The sequence below is a fragment of the Pristis pectinata genome, chromosome 2 (genome assembly GCF_009764475.1).
Source record: "Pristis pectinata isolate sPriPec2 chromosome 2, sPriPec2.1.pri, whole genome shotgun sequence".
In the NCBI taxonomy this organism is placed as follows: Eukaryota; Metazoa; Chordata; class Chondrichthyes; order Rhinopristiformes; family Pristidae; genus Pristis; species Pristis pectinata.
The window spans coordinates 126,534,229-126,540,228 of NC_067406.1; positions in this window are offsets into that span (position 1 = coordinate 126,534,229).

Consider the following 6,000-nt stretch of genomic DNA (forward strand, 5'->3'; position numbering starts at 1 on the left):
TAAAAAGTCTCTTCAAAATCTGTTCATTTTGTTCAGATTAAGACTGACAAATCAATTAATAGCACTCTTGTGTCTGAGTCTGAAGGTTGTTGATTCAGATCCCACTCCAGTAACCTAAATACTAAAATACAGTTTGGTACTCCAATACAATACTGAGGTTATTTTATGCTGTCTTTCGGACGAGATGGTAAGATGAAGCCTGGCTGCTCTCAAGGGTGGATATAAGAGAGCCCATAACGCTGCACCTAAGCAAAGAGCAAGGGTGAAAGCCTAGGTGTCCCAGCCAATATTTGTCCCTCACACAACATAACTGAAATAGATCATCCAGCCATTATTAAATTGCTGTTAGTAGGAGCATTCTGTGTGGAAATTGACTGCTATTTCCTCCATTCATCCAATATATATTTCAATTAAATTTCATCATGTTAAGTGCTCTGGCAATGTTATATAAATGCTAGTCTTTAGTTAAACGCTATACAGAATTATCCACAAACTCAAACAAATCCCACAGCTTTGTCAGAACATTTTGCTATTTCAGTTGCAGTTGTACAACAGAATTGTCAACACCAGAGAAACTTTTAAGCATGACATTTACAATCAGGAAGAGGCATCCAGCTTGTCAACCCCTTTAAACATATGGAGCTGTGTTTATTTTTACAAATGACATAAATCAAAATAGGCCACAGTCTTAAACCAGAATGAATGATTGTCACTCCTAATGAGTGATACTTGGCAGCTTTGTTGGAAGGAATTCTCGACAGAATGTAAATTGTAAGCCTATAAGTCACTGTAAAGCCACTATCGATAAAGCTAATAAAATGTCAGGTTATCTCTCAAGGGCATTTGGCTAGAAGCAGAAAAGATGTTATTCTGACACCATAGAGATTGCAATAGCGTGCAGTTCGGGACAACCTGCTTTGAAAAGCATCCTGATAGGGAGGTGAGATAGAGACAAGGGTAATCCCAGGTCTGCGGGCTAATTTATGAACAGAAATTCATAAAGCCAAACTTGAATGGAGGTGATCCAACAATTATGTGTTTCAGGGCTGTAAAATACCCAGAGACATTCTATTTAACCCAGACTATAAGCACAGACATAATGGATGGATATGTTAAAATTCACAAACCTCAGAAAACATGTAAAAGGAAAGATATGGACCAGACAGCCAGTAAAAGAAATTGTAGATGAGCTGATTAATTCCTTCAGTATGCAGCTGAATAAATATCTGGTTAGGAACTGAAATAAAGACTGTTGAGACTCGGATAACTTAGGACTCTAGAGAATACAAGAGAGAAATTCTGGAAATTTTGTTGCATATCTTTGAAGCAAATTGTGATTGGCCCAGATATTATCAAAAAAAAAGAAATAAGTACGAAGTCCACACATCCCCTCTGCAAATGCTGTAAAAAAAAGATTATTTTCCTTCTGCGTAGGATGACTCTCAGCTGTCACCATCCTTGCCTTCCGAACTGTTGACATGTTTCTGGAGTTCCTGACCAACACCAAACACTGAAGCTTTCATGAATGGAAAAAAATGGTAAGGTGTTTGTTCATTTTATTTTTACCAGGATCCCCATTGTGAAAGATGTCAGGGCTGAAGGGGTAAATCATGCGGAGATATTGCATAAACAGCTTGTTTTCCTTTGATTGTGGTTGGCTGAGGAACAATGGGGCAGATACGCTTGATATATTAGAAACGTTTGATCAGGTAGATATGGAGAAATCATTTTCTCTGGCATGACATATTAAAAATAAAGGGAATACGTTTAAGATTAGTGCTGGGCCACTGGGGAATCAGAAAGTACTTTGTTACACAAAAGACACTAGAAATTTGTAACTTTCCTCTTCACTAAAAGAATTCTGGGTGATATGATACTTGGAGATTTTAAGCCAGTTTGATTTTTGTTAAGGAAGGACTTCAACAGAATTGGAGCAAATTTAGGTCAATGAGATTGATACACAGATCAGTTGTGGCCTAATTGAATGCCAGGGCAGGATTGAGGGGCTGGACAGACTTCTTCCATTCCTAGTATTCCGGTACCCTGAATTTTGATTCCACATCCCGCTCCAGGTGTTTATTTGGGCTGCACTGACTGCTTGGGTGGCCAATTCCACTGCTCCCCCTTCCTGCTCTCCCTTTCTTTTCCTTCATTCCTGCAGCCCCCTCACCCCTTTCCTTTCCCCTCTCCTGCCCTCATGACCTGCCTATCTATTCCTCACCTCCTTCCCTGTATTCCATGGTCTACTGTCCTCTCCCACCGGATCCCTTCTCCTTCATCCCTTCGCCTCTTCTACCTATCACCTCTCAGCTTCTTACATCACCCTCCTTCATTCCCCATCCTCCGCCCACTTACCTTCCCCCTCTCACCTGAACTCACCTAGCACTTGCCAGCTTGTGCTCCTCCCCCTCCTTCGACCTTCTTATTCTGGCTTCTGCCCTCTTCCTCTCCAGTCCTGATGAAGGGCCTCGACCCAAAACGTCGACTGTTTATTTCCCTCCATAGATGCCGCCTGGCCTGCTGAGTTCCTCCAGCATTTTGTGTGTGTTGCTCCAGATTCCAATATCTGCAGAATCTCTTGTGTCTCCATTATAACATATATCCAACAAATGACACAGGAGAATATTTTAATGCTTCAATATCACCTTCTCTGTCCTAATTTTCATCAGATGTTACTAAAACCTTCATCTATTCCACTAGGCTACATTTTTCCAATACTTTCTTCACCATTATTCTGCACATATAAACTTCAAATCACCCCAAACTCCCTAGCTTAGAGCTTAGCTCACAATAAGTCATGAGGTTATCAGTTCTGTCCTCATCCACATCCATGTCCTTTCCATTCATCAACATATTGAGTTCAAACTAATCATCGTCATTCATGTAACTTACTTGTACAATCTACTTAATCCTAGTGCTGCAATTCACATTCTCTGCTCATGTGAGTTTAAACCAATATTCTTCCTCCTCTAATCCAGCGGAGATAAACAGCCTTCAGATGCAACAGAGGTTAGTCCTTCAACCACTGCAGATTTAAAGCTTCCAATCACCATAGGTATGTGGCCTAAAGCCATGACACAGACATTTCTTTCAGCTGCCTCCAGCCACCATAAATTTGTAGTTTTCAGCCTCAATCAGTGAATAACCTGAAGCCACCATAAACAGACTGCTTAATGCATGCCCTTTAGCTATCCCACAAACATTTCAAGTAACTACCACAGAAGTTGGTCCTTTAGTGCTAGAAAACTGTGACTTGCACTTCACTCTTTTAATAAAAGCAAAATTGCTGTAAGTACTCAGTAGATCAGGCAGCATTTGTGGAGAGAATAACAGAGTTAATGTTTCAAGTCAATAATCTTTCATTGGAACTGGAAAAGTGGGGAAAAAAGAGGAGATGACTGTCAGATTTCCATTTTCTGCAGGTTTTTTTTGCTTTTTAATCCTCTCCTTGATTTTTTCTTCTTTATAATGTCTTTCTCCTTTATATGCACATCTTCCTTGAATACTGTTAATTCCTACATGGGCCTAATTTACTTCTCTTTTAAGAAGTTTCACTGTAAGCCCCTCTTTAAATATAAATAAAATTGTTGTTTTGAAGCAACATGTTTCTGCCACTACACCATTATTGCTCATCACGGCAATGTTTTTCTTTCAAGGCTTATTTACTTCTTAAGAACATCCTAAATAGCAAGTAAACTTACAAAGCATAGATCTTACCTTCATTCAGAGGCTAAATTGTATTCAACTTGTCCCTCTCAATCGTGATTGATATCCATGGTGCGCAAATTTTGCATTTAAAATGCCTCACATAAATTCAGAAATTAAATCATAAATAAAGCTTAAAGACACCTCCCAGGGGCTCTACCCTCCAGAGTAAAGAATTCACAACTTAAATCCATTGATACGTTTATTTTCCAGAATAAAAATAAAAGAAATGCAGCTATTTATGCCAAGTTGATTACAGATGCTGCAATTTCATTTTGGAATATTAGATCATAAAGCTGTGTTGCAAAAGTGCAACTAATTTGTCCAAAAAATTGGAAGAGTGTATATCCAGTTATATTTAATTTACCAGTAAGATGAAAATATACTTGAAAACTTGTAGTAAATAAAAAAGCAGAAAACATCAGAAAGTCTCAATAAGATATGCAAAATCTGTACAGAAAGAAAGTTTGCTGTGAATTTTTGGCAAACTATGTAAGTGTTAAGCTGTGTCCAAGAGGTCAGGATGTAAACTAATCTTCCATGCCAGTTCAGCCAGCATTTAGCACAAGACATCATCTTGGTGTAGGAGTCATTGCCCAGCAGCTTGTTAGGGTTGCTAATTGACACTTAAAATGCTCAGCACTAACTACAATGGTACATAGTATTTTGTTTACCAGGGTTTATTCCAACATCATATTCTCTCAGTACCATTGCTGGCTTCATGTCAATTTCAGGTTTTGTGAATGGGATATTCTTTATCTTGTGCTGACTTGCTACTAGACATTTGAGGAGGATCTCTGAACCACAGCAGGAGATTGTCCAAGACTAAATGAAAAGAGTTTACCAACATTCCATTAATGTTATTTTTTCCTCTAAGAAAGCAGATAACTTGAAGTTTGATGTGGGAAAATGTGAGGTCATGTATTGGAATCAAAATGAATCAAAAGGCAGATTATTACCTAAATGGAAAGAGACTGCGAATGAATGAAGTTCAGAGGGATCTAGGTGTTCCTGTACGTGAATCACAAAAAAAGTTTGCAGGCAGGTGCAGCAAGTAGTTAAAGAAGGCAAGCAGCAGATTGGTCTTTATTACTAAGGATTTGGAGCTTAGAAACAGTGAATGTTTCTTTGCAATTCTACAGGGTATTGGTGAGCCCACACCTGAAGTACTGCACAAAGTTATGGTTCCTTTGCCTAAGAAAAGAAATAGTAGCATTGGAGGCAATCCATAAGAGATTTGCCAGGCTAATTCCTGGGATGAATGGGTTGTCCTATCAAGAGAGGATCTGTATTGTTTTGAGTTTAGAAAAATGAAGTGATGAACTTAGTGAAACATTAGATCCTGAGGGTAGACGTTGAGATGTTTTCACTAGTGTGCGGGTCTCGAATGAGGGGGCATAGTTTCAAGATAAGGTGCTGGACGTTTGAGACTGACTTGCATAGAAATTTCTTCTTGAAGAGGGTAGTGAATGTCTGGAATTCCCTACCACAGAGAATTATGGAGGCTGTATCATTAGCAGTATTTAAAGTGGAGGTGGATAAAATTTTAAAAGACTGGGTACTGAGGGCAAGCGGGATCTGGTACTGAGGAGCAGTTGAGAGCTGGGGTAAGCTTGAGAGCCAGGTGGCCTTCACCTGCTCCTATTTTCTGACGCTCTTATGCTCTAACGTAACCAGCTGTTAAGATTAAAATTATGGGCTAAAACCAGAAATCCAAAGTGGCTGGGTTTCAACCTTTGGTTAAAATAATCCCTTAAACCTTGTGGAAAGCATACTGGTTGCCAGCTCGAAACCTACTCTCTAAACCTGGCTGTGCTTTGTACTCTGCTTCTGAACGCCAATTACTTCAACAGAACCAACTTCCTGATGCAGTAGAAAATGAACAGGCATTGCTGCATTGAATGTTTATTGTTAATGACAGAGGATGCATTCACGGATGCTGCCCCACCCACCGACCATGTAGAGCATTCTCTATTGTTATTTCATTTGCTTGTGCCTTGCCAAGTCATAGAGTTTGCTTGCTATTGGAATAGAATTGAATTTCTTAGACATCATACAGTCTCAACTATGTTACCTCATCAGTGCTTCTGATGTGGATGAATTTTTAGTTACAGCATTTGAAGCAAAGAAAGAATCTCATAATTTGGTAATTATCATATTTGAATGCATCAATTCTTCTTTTTCCATTCTCTCATATAATCCAGTATTATTCCTTTGAAGAAAGCTATTTCCCCACATAACTGAGATATAAATGAAAAAAAATGCTATCTCAATACAAGAAAAGGGAACAACCTT